We start from the raw sequence: 18,639 nt of genomic DNA, 5'->3' as shown, positions 1-18,639 counted from the left end.
TTATTTATAGCCTACTTGTGTACAAATGCACCTAAAGACGAAATAAAATAATTAAAAGCCAACACAAAACCTTGAGATGGGATTCTCAAAATATTTATATAAATGAAAAAAATCACAGGAGAAACAGCTCATCACAAAGTCAGATTTTGCTATGACTCTTGTTAACTTTTCAGTACTTATTTGTTTATAACAGTGAAAACTTCACTTTTATTTTTTGTGAGCAGGGAGGGGAGTTAGTCACTTCTTAGCATGAATCCCTCTGTTAAGACTGCAAGCAGTTTATTTACTTCTTAATGAAAAAAATCTAATTCAGAGCAAAGTGAAACAAAATTTTGCAGCATACTCAAGAGGTTAGTATTTTGTAGGATTGTGTACTTCACTGTTACTGAAATTAATGGAAGCAAATGGTGCTCGGCTGCAAAGGTAAGAAAATGGGATCTGACCAATTCCAGTTAGGAGCTGCAACTGGATGTCTATAATGGGGTGCTGAACATAGTCTCTACTTTCTGACACAAAGGCAAAGATTTGCAGCTCCTGAGTGGCGGAGCATACCGGCCCTAAGCCCACACGTGACAACAAATGGAGACCACTGTGACAAACACTGCTAGACCTGGCAGCCTTGGCGTTGTGCTGAGGCTGCTGTCCCCCAGTGCTGAGGACATGGGGGGAGAGAGATGGAAACGGGGGCCTGGGAAGGCAGGGGGCTGTGGTGTGTGGGCAAGGAGAGGTCGGAGAGGCAGATGGAGGAGGGACTGCTAAGGGGAAGGCAGTAGGAGATGGTGGTCTGCAAGGGCCAAGTTTGAGATGATGAACTGGGAGCTATGGCTGTGCAGGATTAGTGCCTCTCCTGCCAAAGGTAGCTGAAGGCCACCGTAGCTCAGACATTGGAAGGGAATGGCTTCCCAGAGCATGCAGAAACCACGGGGACGTCCTCCAGCACGTGTCCCAGAGTCATGGCAGACGGAGGCAGGGAAACAGCTTTTGTCTGGGTGTTTCTGAATCACAGCAAGACAAAACCCTCTTCGTCGCTTCACAGAAGAGGGAGCGACAAGCAGAGTGGGCTGCAAAGCTGGGGCTGTGGGTGGCGGGGGGCTGGGGAGCGGGGCAAAGCCAGGAGCCCAACCAGAGCCAGCTCTCTCTAGATGGCAACCACAGGGTTTCTGCCAGGTTTCCCTGGATCCTGTTTTCCACTCCAAGATTAAAAATTTCCCCTCAAGGGAGAATGAAAAGGAAATTGTGTGGTAGGTTTTGCTATGTTTCCAGCTGACTTTTTCCATAGAAGTGGGCAGTTGGGCCCAGTGTTTCTTAGATATCTTTACAGTAAGAATAAAATCCCAGTTCTGATGAAGGCAATAGTGAGCTTCCCGTTGGCCTCATGAGGGCTGTAATTTCATCGTGGCTTCAATATGCACTAGGAAGTGCATGGAGATCCTGGGGACAGAAAAAGGGAAAGTAAAAAATAAAGATTTCTCATCCAGAAGCTCTTCACAGTGCTTGCTTACTTGATTTCATCGGGCTTCAAAATATTTTCAGTGTTTTTCTGATCCTGTTTATTAAGAGTATAAAAGTACTATCCAGAGGCAGACATTATCTAAGCATTTGTGACTTCTGTACCTCACTCCTCTGTTTTGTCAAAAAAAAAAAATAAAAAAAGAGACAAAGATTAGTTTCTCAAAAATGATCAGTTACAGAATACTTGTTTTGATTTTAGGGTCCTTTTTTTAAAAAAAAAAGTTGTAATCTCTATTTGAAATGGGACTACTTTTACTTCTACGCAGGTTGACAATCTGAATGTCTAGCAGGTATTTTTGCTATCATTTGTTTTTCCAATTCTTTGTAAAATCCCCATTTTATACTTTCTCAGAAGTGTTTTTTCTCACAGCAGTTCTGGAAATAGCTTTTCTGCAGTAAGAGGATGTATACCATCCGTGAAGGCAGCCTGGAGAGCAGGCACAGGCAAACTGCAAAACAACATTAACTTGTGGAATTAACACTTCATGTTGACACCCATTAAAAATATTCGGAGATTGACTCAGCCTGCCCATGTTGCACAAATAACATGCTTGGCTCTGAATGATTCAAGATCTTATCTGCTCTCAGTGTAAGTTCAGTGTGGAGGGCCTGATCCTGTTCTCATTAACCTCCAAAGGAGTTTTGCTTCTCACTTCAAAGAGAATTACATCAGCAGCATTTGCAGTGAAGCACGCATGGTTCCTGTAGCTTTTCCCTTTTTTTCTTTCTCCTTTTAAAAAATTATGTTCCAAACTACAGCAAAACAAACAAAAAAAGAAGCTAGGCAGCAGTTGAAGTAAATCTGTCTGTTGAGCAGTGTTACTGCATGAGGGCTCTGTTTGTTTGGAGTTCTTAAATGCAAATTGAGAGTAGAAGCCAGAAAGAGCTGAGATTATCAGGGGTTTGGTTATATCTGTAGCTGAGTACTCTCAATTCCCGTTGACCCTGTGACTGGAGTCTTGCACAGTCCGTGGTATTTTTTCGCACTTTGCAAAACTATTGGCAAATTGCGTTCAGCCACTGGTAATGTATATGTGTAAACAGCAGCAGTGCCTACGGTGGTCACAGCAAACAGCTCCGCTTAGCCCCCAGTGAAGGTAACCATGTTCCTTTTTTGTTTTCCCTGTGCAAAGCTTTTGAAAAGAAAGAGGCATGTATGGAGGAGGGATGGGATGGAGCAACCACTGGGGGTTTTGTTTGTCTTTCTGTTTCTTCCAGGCTGTCGGATTAAATAGCAGAATGAGTTCACCCATATTTTGCCTTTTTAGTTTTATTGTTTTGTAGAAGAAAAGCCTTGTGATTCTACAAATACACTTGTTCCTATGGGGGAGGGAGCAGCAAGCGTGCTGCTCAGCCATTCAACGTACTTCATGTGTTTTAAAAACCTTCTTTGTGCTGGAAGAACATGGAACCCCAAATGCATCGCCCACCATAGCAACAAAGTCTTCCCCTGGTTCCAGAAAAGCTGTTTCTGCCTGAGGAGGCCCAGAGGGACTCTTTGCCTCTACTCTGCCCTTTCCTCCATCTCCAGGACATAACCACAAGCACCTGCCTCAGTTCAGATGCTGATCTCTGCTGCATGTTTGTCCATGAGGAAGCCATACAATATCATCATCCGCTGCTACCTGGCACTCAGTGGTAATGAGATGGTGACAAACTTAGGTAATTATTCCTGTTGTCTACCAAACTTGAACTTTTAGACTTCAGTTTAAAGGGTCTTGCATCCCCATTTCCTATTTTCTGAAGCTCACTTACTTGGTTTCAAACCTATGAAGTCATTCACTGTGGGGGATGCTCTGTGCTGTCCTGAGGGCGTAAACATGAACCAGCTTGCTTCTAGTCTTTGAGGGTTTTTTTCCCCCCTGCCCTACTGTTGCCCTGTTTGATTCTCAGTCAGCCTTGCCAACTCCTCATCATGCCAGAAAATGGTTTCCTTACTCCCATGCTGCAAACACCCTCTTGGCTGTGGGCAGGCATCCCTCCAAGCTGTTTCCTTCTCACTTTGGCAAGTGGGAACATGAACTTCTGCTTTTTTCTCCACCATAACTAGCTCAGCCACTGGAAACTTTGCCATTCTCTGGTAGGTTCCAATGAGTGTCACCATCTTGGCCTCTATCGCTCTCCACAAATATTAATTGAAATGCAGTGGAAGTCTGGGACTGCAGATCAGGGCTTGGCGTGCCCAGTAGGACTTATAAGTCTGGGTCCAGATATCTGCTCCAAGGCCAAGAGAATGATAATAGGACTCAAATTTTCTGTATCTCCCTTGTGTATCCTGATAAATAGATTATTCTGAGGATGTGTCCGCTCTTTCTGCATGAAGGAACTACTAAGCATCTTAGGTTTCTCATAATGCAAGATGGGAAGAAGACTGGAATTGTAAAGTTTTGGAAAACAAGTAGGTAACCTGTTTCCAAAGCATTAGTAGATGACCTCTTTTCAAAGCATCATGACAAGTGCCTGGTACTTGGCTCTTTAGTTTGGCCCTTGCACTCTGTACTGTTTTTTGTTTGTTTGTTTGTTGTGTTTTTTGTTTGTTTGTTTGTTTGTTTGTTTGTTTGTTTGTTTGTTTGTTTTCTGGTGTGAGGAGAACCCAAACACCTTTCTGTAATCCACTGGTGAATTTTGATGTGGTTAATATGGAAACAAGCACATACTTCTAACAGTACAACTGCTGAATGAGAGCGACATCCAAAGGTTTTGGTGGAAGCTCTGTTACTTGGAGCCTTTAAATCCAGATGAGCTATCTTCCCAAATGATAAGGTCTTACACACTATCAAATTATTACATTTGATGGAGCTACTACTGATACAAATCTGTGTCTTGTTTGAGGCAAGAGGCTGGGTTGAATAATTCTAAATGTTCCTTCTGGACTTAAACTCTATTTGTCAACTGCAGCTGGAGGAGTTCACCTGAGCCTTCTCCAGCCATCCTGAAGTGAGTACATTGCCTGGCATTTTGAAATTGCTTGGATGGTTCCACTCCAAATTCCTTTGGTGGACATCATGAGGGAGGTTCATGGGGAGTCCCAGAGAGCACCCTAACAACTGGTGTGAAGACTGGGGGCAGCAGCATGAGTGTCAGAAGCCATATTGTTCAGCAGGTAGATGGAAATGCTGCAAGGGTGAGCAAAGACTTGAGCCCTGCCCTGACACTACTCTGCCCCTCTGGAGTAAGAAAGATGGAAGAGGTAAAGGAGGACAGCACATAAACGTGACAATAGTTCGTTAAGTAAGCCTTGATGTTCTGCTGTCGAAAAGCATGATTTTAGATAATCACAAAAACATGTCCTGTGGCAAAAAACAATCTGTACCACCTCCGAGTCTGTTTAGAAGATGACATGCTTTTGGCAAGTGCTTCAATAGCCACTGAAGTGCCCAATGCATGTTAACGATCTAACCAGTAAGTTATAGGTTCCTATTTTTTTTATATTCATTGAAGAATGCTGACAAAACTGCAAACACATGTTTCTGCTGCTAAAGCTTAGTCTTATCACAGTTTGAAAATGTGGAAAATCAATTACATGCTTTGAATTACTCCCTTTATTGCTATAAAAGAATTTTTTCATTCTTTCAGGGTAGTGTACACTTGGTAACATCTACCACTAACAGGCTGTTAGGACTTTCTGCTAAATTAATACACTACAAGTAAACTAAACAGAAGGCCAGTGGAATGCTAAACATCCACTTTCTCCTCTGTTGTGGCTGTGCTGCAGCTTGGGAACCCTCAGCCTTGTTGCTACAACATCTGGACAACATTTGGGGCTGTCTCTCAAGTGCACGGGTGTGCACCTCCGGTGAATTTTAACTTTCAACATCTCTCTGCCTCTAATCTATATTTAATGTTTCATGACTAGTAGTCAAAGAAACTTCAGCTAAATATCAGGTTGGAATGAAAATGATCCTTGGGAAAACACTGATTTTCAGCATTCGCCAGCAAAGTATCTGTGACAGAGACGTTCCCTGGAGATTTGTAGCCCATTCTCTCACAGTAATAATAATTAAGACTCGTGATTACTGTGCCCACATAATCAAAGATCGCTTCATAAAATGTACTCCCTAAAGGGACAAATTCCCTACTCCTAACTGGATGTCAGTCAGAGGGATCAGCACCCCCAGGGATCTGGAGTCTTTGCTTGCCCTTTTCATTACCGTGTTGTTAGCATTGTGTTACTTCATATTCTTCTTAATGCAAATGAGTAGGTAATCATGTGTAAATCGTGCCCTCCAGAAGGCACATGTGGTGAGTTTTTTTCCCCAAATCTACCACAGGGATTTCTCACATGGAACATAATTACATCTCTGCCATATGGGCTCATTTATATTCTATTACAGGTTAAGCTAATACGACTCAGAAATATGCTAAAAATACCTCAAAGTATTTTGAGCACTGTCAAAACACTTGTCATTTCTTGCTTGCTTGTTTGATTGTGAATGACTTTATATTTATTTAGAGATCTGCAGTGCCAAGTAACTTCAGAAAAACAAAATCAGGCCAGGTCTGTGTTGCCCAGTCTCCAAAACATACTTTAAATTCTCTCCCATGGCATACTGTTTTGGTAATGGCAAATAGATTGGTGAACAATGAAACTGAAAAACCTCTAAGATATATTTACCTGCAGCAACACCTCTGTGAGGTTGAGGTTTCCCAGGAGGAAAGGAGTATGCGTTTCAGTTGTGCAGCTTTGTCATCGTTAGGCTAGATCAGGTCTGCGTTTGATGTACTTTGTCCTGACAAAGCTATACTCACGTTTTAGACATAATAAGAGTACAAACCTCTCTACCCAAAGAAGAAGGGCTATTGTGGAAATAACTGTTGCCGAAAAAATGATGGTAAAATAAGATTAGGTCAGTGGTGAGTACCATAAATAAATACTCTAAAACTGAAGAAACTAAAGGTTATATGACATTGTTTCCAGTCTTGTGATACTACATAATATGTATTTTCCAATTTCAGTGGAAATATTTAATTTCATTTTAAGATTTTATTTGACATTATTTTTATTATTTCACTGATTTCTAAAACTAATACCACTAACATCCCTGGATAAAATCTGGTTGCACCATAATCAATCTTCATTTTATTATTTTTGCTCATACACTGAATATTTCACGCTTTGAAATTTGATCAGGTTTCCTTTATTCCTCTAGCTGAGAAGGAAGCATAGAAAATAATACACAAGTAGGAGGATTAGGCCAGAGGATGGGAGAGGACTGCACTGGACCTGCACATGATAACTTCAGATGATACATTGCAAAAGCAGTGACTGACCTTCGTTCCAAGCAGATGCTTACTAGAAATTGTACTGGGGTTTTGAAAACGGCAGCTGTATGCTTCCTATAACCAGGAGATAAAATTCAGTCCTGGTTTATAAAGCCCTTTGAGGTTTTTGGTGATGGAAAATTCTATGTAGATATAAAATAAATTCTATGTCTATGAAATAAATTCTGGTACCTTTCTAGAATTGATTAACATTTTTCAGAGTGTTGCTAGGAAGTGTTTGTTCTTTTGTTTTCTGTTTTTAATGTACCATAGAATAATCAACATTTTAGATTATTCAGCATTTGAACACTAAGCCCAACCTTTCCTAAATGTTTTTTACATGTTTTCAGAGAATAATAATTATTGCTAACACATTGTGCTCAGATGTTTGTGCAACAAAGTACATAAACAACTAAGATTAAGTGTATGAAAAGTCCCCTTGAAGTCAGACACTTATGTGTTTTTCTGAATCAAAGCCTAGAAGCTATGATGGCTGTAATTGTGCAACAGCATCAGATTCACAGGAGAGTTTCCCTTGAAGTTTACCTTGTTCCTAAAAGACACCATTCAAAATTGGCTGAAACAACAGGTTTTTGGTCAGAGCTGTGCACTGGTCATTGCTAAACAAGAAGAGCAGTCTGTCTGACTGTGTGTTCAGTGTAGAAGGGGAAAAAAAAATCAGGCCAGCTAAGAGTTTATTACCCAAGAAAAGTATTTTTCCAGCCTTCATTATTCCTGAAGCTGTGTAAAGGACACTACAGTGATTTCATAAATCAGGGAGGCATAAAAAAAAAGAGTGGTCTCCTGGGCTGTGGAACAAAGAGAAACAAACTTCAAATCTCAGAGCTAACTTCATTAAATAATGTTTTAATTCAGCTGTCATACACATTCGATTAAAGAACCTGTTATAATTTCTTTTGCAGTTTCTATAGCCCTGATTGTGTAAAAGCATCCCATGCCCTTGGAAAAACAACCTCCCCCTTTTGTGCACAAAAGGAAATCTTTTACTCGACATCTTCACAGCTTGCTTCCTTTTTCTTCAGGCAAGGTTTTTCATTTTCATTCCATAATTTCATTTAATATGAAAGTACGGTCACTGTGGATACTGCACTGAGAGATCGCTGTATGCCTGTCCCGGTTTTATGCTCTTCCCCAGGCATCCAGCACTGTCCGTTGCTGCGGTTGGGTCAGAGTGGTGGCAGGAGCTGATGGCTGTCCTGACATCCCCGTGTCACACCAGAGCATGGGCAGAGGCAGCGGAGAGGGGCAGGCTGCACAGGTAACAGTGTTCTCAACTATTCAAGACAACAACCTTTCCAAGAGAGAGGATGACTGTTAATGTGCCCTCCTAGAGCTTTCCTTAATTAACTGCATGCTGGAAGTGGCGATTTGGTGATATTTGCATTGCATATTTATCAGCCATATGTCAGTATGTCAATATTTTCCTCTAGATAGTGGGCAGCTGTGGATTTTAAGCAGAAATATCTAGCTGGCGCTGCACATCTATCTTCAGTTGTGTGTTCTGGGTGAGGCATTTATTTGCAGTCAGTGCCTGGATGGAAAGGTCTGCTCTGCTCTAGAAATAGGTACATTTCATCTTGTGTACAGTTTGCAAGAATAGCTAAAAAAAGTACCTTTGTATGAAAATTTGATTTGTAATATCCACACTGATGTTGTAAATCAATCATTCCTGAATATACAAATCATCTCATGGTTAAGTTTGGACCTTCTTTGTCATTTGACGGATAAATGTGAAATTCTTTTGCTGTCTGATATGACCTACTCCCTGCTAATACCTAGCTCTCTGAAGCCCTTTGTAACTAATTATATTTTGCATTATCTGTTTGGCTAATACAGTGTCTGCTTTCTAAATCTGCGTAGATGATCATCTGTTTTAATACCTGTATGAATCAACTAAATTTATTTTGTGCACTGTTCACTGTATGCCAAATTGGGTGGGAGAGTAGAAACACTTACCAGGGGAATCAGACTTCACATAAGCATGCATTAGATAAGCCTTGCAATGCAAGTAGGCGAGGAGGTGAAATTCAGCATTTAATTTCCTCAGCTACAGACAGATTCAAAAAATGGCTTCCAGAAACAAAAATATAGGGCAGGATTGTGGAGCCCTTACTCATGTTGCTGAGTAGTTTCTCATTGGATTTATCCTACTGAAGCTTAATAATATCACCTCCAGGGTGGCTGAAAGGATGCAGAGTTTCTTGTGAAGCACTTTGCTGCTTTGTCTACTGCAGAATGTAGGCAACATATCTTCAGACCTCCTTGTGAGGCTGGACTTCTGACTCCTCTCTGCAGTTTCTGATTGCCATCTCTGCACTGTCAGTTAGAAGCCTGTAAATCTCCAAACTGCCTGGCGGTAAAATGAATGGGTGTCCTGATGCACCTGATGGGTTCTACAAGAGGGTCTGGGTTCGGTCTTCAAGCCTGTATATCCTGGCTTCCAAGCCTTTATCTTAGACTGCATGAATTTTGCCATTTGAAAAATGAAGCCTTCTTCAAGCAAAATTTATCTAGATAACCTCCATTTTTCCTCTCACACCTATCCTCATGTAGATAATGTGTAGTCACACTTGAAACTTTAAAGTTGACTGTGATTGAAGTGCTTTTTACTCCCAACTAAAATCCATAATTAAGCAGTGATACAGATGGATTCAAGAATAAATTGCTAAACACATTTTAAAATATGGGGATACGATGCTGAAAATCTATGCCAAGGAAACTGTTGTAAGGCTAAGTATCCATCAAGTATGTGCTGCTAAAATTTTACAGCATAAAACGCTGTATAAAAAAGATCATTGTCAGTGGGAAGATGGTTTGATTCATCCTAATATTACAGTACTATTCCTAACTGCAGGTACCTGAGGGCAGTTTGGTTTTAGAAACAGCCATATATCCTATGTTCACTTGGTTTCTTACACGTGGAAAAAAAAAATAATCAAATTTTCCTCCTCATGTCATATGTAGAATTCTTGTTAAAATACTCCATGCTGTAAAATTTATTGGGGAAGACAGAATACCAAACAAAAATAAGTACTTTAGGTTTAATCCTCTCAAAAGGGATCATTAAGTGCCCTGTACCCTTCTAGTTCTTTCAGAGAAGAGTTTTCTGGGTAATGCAGAAAGAGGGCAGGCAGGTAATCTTGCTGCTGTGCTGGCAAGAGCTACTCATTCCTGCCATGGCCTTACTTTGGTCTGCGATCTGTAAAATGGGGCAATGAAGATGTAAATGTGAACCTTGGAGGAAAGATGCTGAAGAAGTATCGAGTGGCATAGTATGATTGCAATGAAGGTATTTAACTTCCCTGGTAAAAAGTAAAGACCGTGGTAATAAGGAGGAAGGTTGCAGACCATGTCCTCCTGGTGGCACATGGGCAGGAGTGTCCCCAGTCCCGCCTGGCTGTTCTGGTGGGTCAGAGCTCTGCTCTAGGAGGAGCAGCAGAAATGCCTGCCCACCCATCTTCTCACCTGGGGCAGGAGAGCGGCTGGCCCCACTCACATCTCCTGCGGGGAAAGAAGTTACCGGTGAGTGTGTTTTCCAATGTGACATTCACACTCGCTTTATTTAACTCTTTGAACTCAGTGACATGACCACTTAGGCCTGATTGTGTGGATCCTCTACTGAATTGTTCACACATGCAAGAGTTGTTCTACTGATGTGACTAGGTTATCAATATACACGTTTTGTTTAGTGTGAGGTGCAGAGCCTTTCTTTTTACAGTATGTTGCTCTCTCGCTTTCTGAGCTCCAACTCAGTTGCTAAATGTGTATTTTTTGACAAGGGATGTCACTGAATGAGACTTCTTTCACTTTCTGAAAAATAGTAAAAGCTCAGCCTACTGTTCATCATTGCATGTGTGACACAGATGGGTTTTGCAGAGGCAAACCCAAATTTACTTGCTTTTGAAAAGCTTGGTTACCTTTCTTCCTCTTTATCATTGTGAATATTTCACTTGCCACCAACAGCCTGCATACTGCTGACTTAAGTTCAGCACTGTAAAAATCTCTAAAAGAATGGAAATACCCATCTTTACTCAATGTTCCCAGTAAATTTCTGCAGATCCTTTTGTAGCTGAAAATATATTATTGATTTTTAAAAACATGGTGGGAAAGCAATCACATTTTGGATGTACTTAGAAAATCACCTTATGTTGCATCATGTCTAAAATGAGAAAGTCTGAAGGACTGAATTTCTACCCCTCTGAAACTACAATCATGGGTGCTGTTAGTTGCCTGAGTTTTTACATTTGATTCTCCTTTCCTAAATGTTTTGGATATGCCACTGTAAGTACACTCCAGAGTTTTTTTAATTAAAGGTAAATGTACCAGAATTCTTTCAAATGATTGAGAATTTTTATTACAGGCATCATCTGATTTTCCACTAGTTTGTATCCTGCATGGCTATTTGCACCAATGAAAAGAAGTTGTTAAATGGTGTAAAACGAAATGCATTTTTACTGCACCCTTGTTTAGCAATAATGCTGCATAAGACGCAAGATAGCACAGCATTCAAGATGTACATGCATTTATCAGGACCTATCAAATATTAATGCTACTGGAATTTAAATGAAAAAAGGATTACAGAAACCATGTCATACCTTCATTTCTTGGGAAGGAACAACAGTTCTGATGTTGTAGCTCATGGCTCAGAAGACAACTTCATATTGATCATGAAGCCCTCAAATGGCAATGACCTCTGTCACTGGTCATGTGAGCTGGATTTGACCCGGTGACCCTATGGCTGAAAGGCCATACATTTCTTTTTATTTTGTGTGTCATTTGCTAATAGATATTATTTTTTATTCCCTTCATGCTCTTATATGCTACCCACCATTGGGTCTGAATGCTTTCATTTGAATGTTTTCTGAGAGGACAGAAACTAACATGACTCACATGTCATTCCCAGTTTTGCTTTCTCTTCATGTACACACACATTTCTGGAAGGTTAGAGACTTTAAGCTATATTCTTTCTCTATTTTAGTTTTTTTCCTTTTTTCTTTTTACTAATGGAAATGGATTAAGGGCCTTGTCAAATGCACAGGGCAGTTCAAACCATGTCTGCAGCATTTGCTCTGCTTCCTGGAAAGGTCTCTGTCTTGCACAAAAGACATTATTTCTTTTTACAGAGGGATCCTTCATGCCAAAGTAATTCAGTAGTCAAGTACATTCCTTGTCTCCACAAATTCTTAGGCCATTCAATGGTAGAATGAATCTGAAGAGAAGCTCTATAGGGAGCCAATGTAGTGAGTGGTCAGATTTAATGTTTTCAAAACAATTCATGTTGCTGATGAGGAAGAAGGGGGCTGCAAGTTACAGTTTCTCTAGGCTGTCATTTTCTTGATGGGTAGATTTGCACCACTGTAATTTTTCATATGTGTAATTTCTACATAGTCACAAGTACATTTTATACAGCCTTTCTATTTCTCATGGATGAATCAAAATTAGTGCCCAGCTCTATGCATTCAACCACACTGAGGTGCACATGTTGAACACAGGTTAGAATTCAGCCCTGTGAGTTTTGTGCTGTCTCCTTCAATATGAGGTTAATGGATTAAATTGTGCACTTTGGCTATTATTGCATATTTAGAAAAAAATATATGCATGAGTTTTAGGTTCTGGATAAATTCATACTAGAATGAGAATAATGCTTAGGGTCTTCTACTGCAGGTGATATTGTAGGGGTTTAATGCTAGTCAAAGATCTGTGGTACAGTGACCCCATTTGCATGTGATTATGCAAAGGACAGAGACTTTCAGAGAGAGGTGTGGGTATGTATATGTACAGTGCGTTATAGCATATGATGTGTAGGCAGAAGTACTATGAGGAGCCCAAGGCAAAAGCTGAGACTGTGACCCCACTGATTTATGGCAGTCTCAAAACAGAGCTGGACAAGAAAAACTGCACTCTGAGTCATCCTGACTGCACTTCAGGGTGTGATGTGCTCAACTGACCACTGCTGGAAGGTTTAGATTTTGAGGATTTTGAGGTTAGATAGTGATGGAACTGATCCAGATAGGGGCAGGAGAAAGTTGAGTGTATATGTTATAGTGCATCATGGGTATTCATGTATCCCGTGGCCCTGGGGATTCTTGGTGGCTGAAACAACCCCAGTACCATTCAGCAGCAAGGATGGGTCTAACTGGTTGGCAGTAGTTCCCCAGCACTGTCATATTATCAGCAATTCCCACAAGATTGTATTTTCCTATTTGACAGAATATATTGTTTATATCTTCCAGACTAGATTGATTTAATTTCTTCTAGGAAGGGGAACATAAAAAAAAAAAACAAAAACAAAACAAAACAAAACAAACAACAAAACAACAAAAAAAAACCCAACCACAACCCCAAACAAATATACAAAAACAACAGAAAACCCAACAGTAAAAATCAAATAATTTTAAAAGAAGTTGCTGTTCAGCAAAGAGGAGGAAACCATCTTGCTCTGGTACTATTCTGCATCTGCACTGGAACACAAGACAGCAGCTGCCTTGGAGCTGCCCCCACAGCAAGGAGAGAGATTCATCTACATTTAAAGATTCAGTGCACAGAAAACAGAATGACAACATCTCCTCTCATTTCCATGCCCAGCAACATGCACTCCAACAGACAGCTATGCTTCTTCTACAGTATCTCTTTATTTTCCTTTATCTCTGCCTTTCTACCCCTCTTCCTTCCTAAAGCCCTTCTTTGAGCTTTATTTTTTCTCGTGTTTAATTTGGAACTTATGTTCTTCAGTGACCAAACCCTTCTCCCTTTGTCTCTCATCAGAGCCTTCATTGCTTTACATCCACTGGGAAGAACTGATCCAGTTATCTCCCAAATTACATTTCAAGAGCCTGCAAGCCTGACTTCACAGATAAACTGGAAAGCACCCCAACTGATATAAATACAGGATGTAGCCTTTTCTGCTCTGTTCAGCAGCAGATGATGATTACCCAATTTTGCTACAACATCGGTTGCTACCAGAGAAAACAGCATGCCCTGCCATCATTCCCAATATTCAGTCATTATATGGTGATTGTTATTGTCTATTATTTTATATTAGGGTAGCAATTAGCACTCTCAGATCTTGATGCCTCCTGTCCAAGCAGGTTTCACTCCCAGATTTCTCATGGACTAAATATAAGACAAAATTCCAGCAGGCAGCTTAGATACCAGGGGAAATGGTTATTGGTACAATGAGTCACAGCAGTGCCTTGTTATAATTTCTGCAGGCTCTGTCTTTCTGGCTGCAGAAGGCAGAAACGCCTCTTATTTGATTTTGTTTTGTTTGGAGTGTTATAAGCTCCCTCTCGATCAGATCTACGCTCTCCTTATACCTCCTCATCTGATTTGAGATTGGTGGATGTAGCCATGCATCATTTCCTGGAAGGGAGATACATTTTCCTTAAGCAGCAAAGCCAGTATTTTTCAGAACAATGCTGACTATCTAATTTCCACTCAGTAGAAGTATTTGGGTAAGCATAAAGCAGACATGTCCCTGGACAGTGATGTGCTCCACTCAGCTGAAGCAACACTTCAACAGTTTCATATGTCTCCACTTTACTGTCATAATGAGTTTTGTAGACTTGGACAACACTGCTAGCACCCTAATAGTTCTGCAGAGGTACTTAAGGATAAGCTGCCAAAAAATGTCTTAATGCATTAATGTGATGGTGTGTACATGTGCTTGATTTGATCTCACATAATCCATCAAAATCTTCATGAATAGAAAAAGCTGAATCAGATTTATGAATAGAAATTACATTGCCACTGTTGTCTCCCTGATAAGTCTACCACTTCACTGCTGAGGGGTTCATATTCCTTTGTTTCACAAGGCACTTGGTAAAATTGCTCTTCCTGGGAAAGCAGAGGTTTAAGACCAGTTGTTAGAGAGAGCATCCAGTCAGGGGCTGTGCTTGGTGTTTGTGTTTGGTTTGCTGTTTATATCACACCTCCTGCTTTATTACAGGATGCAGGAAAGAGTGAGAGAAGGAAAAAAACTAGGGGAACAGTTAAAAGGATGTGAACCTCATCTTCCTTTAAATGTACCTTATTGGGGAGGAGATTTTATCAGTTTTTCACAAGGAAAATGTTAAACTCTGGAGTATATTTTTCAAATGTTGGCCTAAGCTCAAAGCCAGCTTTGGACACTCTCAAGCTGCCAGGGACCGAAGACGGGTAAGCACAAGAACGAGGTTGCAGAGGCAGACTGCAGGATCTCCGTAAGCAAGCCTGCTAAGAACTGCTCAGACAAACATCTGCCAGGAAGGTTTAACATCAGCAGCCTTGCTTTGGAGCTGGGAGCTGGACCAGATCGCCTCTCCTTCTCCCTTCTGTGGTTCTGTGGTTGTGTGACTCCAGCAATCACACCTTTGCTTGCAATTAGGATAATTCAATTAATATCACTCCCCTAAATTCCCATGACCACTTCTGCATTCCTTACTTCATCCCTGGCCTTAGAACATCTGCTGTAATTAACTGGCTGCTGTTGACATATTTTATGTTAGAAAAGGCAGACTTGGTAGTGAGAAAAGTGGTTCCTGCCAACACTGAATTTTTATCAAAGTTTAGTGAAAGCTATTCTGTAAATGAATCCCCAGTTGTGGGTGCTGTGAGTAAGGATATTTCTGTGTGAGATGAGAAGGCCTCAGGGAGCTTCCCGGACAACATGAAGTGCTTGGGCACTGCCCAGCCCTGGGCAGCTTCAGCAGCCCAGGGGTAGCACATTCTGGCCTCATACCTGCCTCTTCCCCAGCAGAGATGGGAACAGCTGTTTGAGCAGAAATTGGTACCAGAAGTTAAATGCTCAGTACTGACACCCACACACTCACACCTGGGAAATACTTGAATCATGCTAACTTAGGCAGAGACTCAGCCCAGAAGGCAGGTAGGATGAAGTGGCTTAAATGACCTTTCCTCTTCAGGGTTTGTAGAAGCTCCCAATGCAGCTTCAGGTCAGTGTGATTTGTCTGGTCCCTGATGCGTTGCTCCACAGGATGCTCAGCATCTCTCTGCACTCTTGTGCCCAGACGCTGTCTCACCAGGAGGTCCCTGCACAGTTCCAGCGCTGGGGAGTCTTAGGAGATCCCCTGGGGTCAGTGCCGGCTGTTCTGGTGCCACCTGCTCAGAGAACCCTGCCTTTCTACAGTCAAGGTTTTTCAAGCCCTTTTACATTTCTCCAGCCCCTTTATCCAGCAGAAGAAGACTGAAGGAGGGGTGCAAATCGCCCCCCTTGGTTTAATCCCCAGCTGTGCCATTGTCCTGCCAGGTGACAAAAGAGGCTCCAACAGGAGGGCTCAGCCTTGGCCCATCTGTCATTTAAATGAAAATGATGCAGATTGTTTCTAAACTATGATTGTGCAGCAATATTAATCTCCAGTTATCAGAGGAGTCTATTCTGTCTCCTTTCCCTTCCTCACCACCAGCACTTCCCATCTCTGCCCGTTTCTGCTGGCACCTTTTGTGTGTCTCAGGCAGTAAGAGAGATGCCAGACAAGCCCCGTCCTGCACCCGGAGCCAAGCACGGTAGGATGCCTGCTTTGGGGACGCCTCAAGGAACTACTATAATGCACCTCATATTTTTCCTCCCCTCTTCCTCTCCCTTTTTGTTAGACGGGAGGACGATGGTACCACAGGGACCATCACACTTGGAGGCAAAGCATATGCATAAACTCACTCAGAAAGGAAGAACAATTTACCCACACAGAAATCTTTACAAAGGTAGAGTGCAAATTGAAAGAGAAGGAAAACAGCAAACTTGGAGTGATTTATTTTGCTGTTCAAAACTGTGAACTTGCATCTCCCCACAGCCTGCACTCCAGCCTGAGCTCCACACCTGGCAGCACAGGATGGTGTTGGAAGGATCACATTGTCCCCGTTTCTGGGAAGCCAGCTTATTAACAGCTCACTCTTCATGGCTGAAATCCACTCTTTCCCACCTTTCCTGTTGCTTCTTTACTGTCCCTATCTAATTCTTGTCTAGCTTTCATGTTTCACCTGGTCTTCCCCAGGAAATAATCTGAGGAAAAAAGCAGGACTTCTTTGCCTTTTGGTGTGTTTTAGCTGAACTCTTCATCACGACTGAAGAAAAGTTGGCCTTTTTGGAGAAGAATGATTTTTCATGTGTGACAATGTTTTTAATACATTGCAATTGTGTTTCTCAATGTAATTTTAAAGCCATTCAGGGTGGCTTTGCTGGATGTTTTTCAGAAAACAGATATTGAGGTATTGAGAGGGAGAATTGTATTCGCTGATCTGATATTTTTCAGTTCTCATCACAAGGTGTGATTTTTCTAGCTCAAAATTCTAAAGAATTTTAACTATTTGAATGGTGTCAATTATATTCAGTGGACAACTGGTATAATAACATTAAATCAGTATAAAGAACAAAATCAACAGAACTGAAGCAGCTCCTAGTTTTGTGACATATCTCTCAGCCACACCTGATTGTCAGATGCCCAACGTCTGTTTCTTAGATGGATGGTCTCCTACCTTTTCAGAATAATTAAAGGAAATGAGCTCTGTACCTTCTATATTATTCACTTTTTAGTAGTCTGATTTATTGAGATTAAAGTTTAAATTGTTTAGATGAAAATACTCAGATTAAATTACTACTCAGTAAAACTGTGGGATAGTGATGGTTTCTTTGTTTGGGGTTGACACAGCATAATGAGGTCCTGCACTGTATTCTGGGGACTTTGAAGCCCAGAGCTATCACTAGCAAATGTTAGTGTTGTGAATCTGCTTCTCTACCCCCTGGGTAAGCTACTTCTTCTCTGGATTTCTCACTCTTGTTTTTTCCTGACTTATCACAGATAACCTGTAAGCACCCTGCTGTGTCCTGACCTCCATGGTAGAAGATATACCACTGCACATCCTTGTTTGTATGGAGGGCAGCAATGTCTGGGCAGTGGCCAGTGGTTTCTTTGATACTTTTCTGCCTTCCTTCTTGTCACTGATTTCCAAAGAAGCCATCACCTGCTGCTGAGACAAAATTTCACCCAGCTTCAGCCTGACCACTTAAAAAAAATTTCTTCCCCCAGGGAAGAAGACTCACATGAGGATTTCTCTGGAGTGGGAATCAGGATGGCCCTTCAGCCAGACCCTCATGCCTCTTTTTCAGACTGCCACACTGGGCTGAAGACTTCAAAGCACCTTTTTCCTGTATTCCCTGCCATGTCTTATTTTTGACCTTTCCCCTGAGAGATAGGTCCACTAGTGAAGAGAATGTAATTCAGCTCATTTGGTCTCTTGGGACTCCCACTAAGGCGAAGAATAACAATTCAGCAGCAGCTTTACTGATCTGCATAGAAAATTCAGGCTCCTTTTTTGCTGACCCTACTGGCTTGCCACATACAGCTGTAAAACTTTATGCTCATAATCCAGAAAGGCAGCTGGAATTTTCACCCACAGGCTGTCAAATGTCAGGTTCATACCACACTGTTTTAAATGATAATAGCAGAATAATTCTTTTAATAGGATATTTAAGACATATTGAAATAGAGGCTTTTCTAAAACAAATGCATAGAAATTTTACAGCATCAGAGCAAAACCAGACACTGAATTTTGCAGATGTGGTTTTTTTAGAAAAGTTTGTCATTGGTAATTCAGCAGATCTGTCCTGGTACTGTTACACACATGCTCATGACCTCAGCTTGTAGTGAAAGACCACTATGTCATTCATCTGGAAACTGAGCATGCTGAAAATCTGCCACTTCATGATGCCCTTATTGTGAGGCATCGCTTACCCTTCTTTCTTTTGCATAGATGCCCAGCCTTTGCAAAAAGTAAAATTATGATATAAACATGGACTGAAAAGGACCTTTCAGAACACTGAGCCCAGCCCCCTGTTACTGCATTTGAGCA

The sequence above is a fragment of the Tyto alba genome, unplaced genomic scaffold (genome assembly GCF_018691265.1).
Source record: "Tyto alba isolate M040663 unplaced genomic scaffold, T.alba_DEE_v4.0 Super-Scaffold_38, whole genome shotgun sequence".
Lineage (NCBI taxonomy): Eukaryota > Metazoa > Chordata > Aves > Strigiformes > Tytonidae > Tyto > Tyto alba.
The sequence above is the reverse complement of the archived record's forward strand: the minus strand, read 5'-3'. Positions refer to the sequence as shown.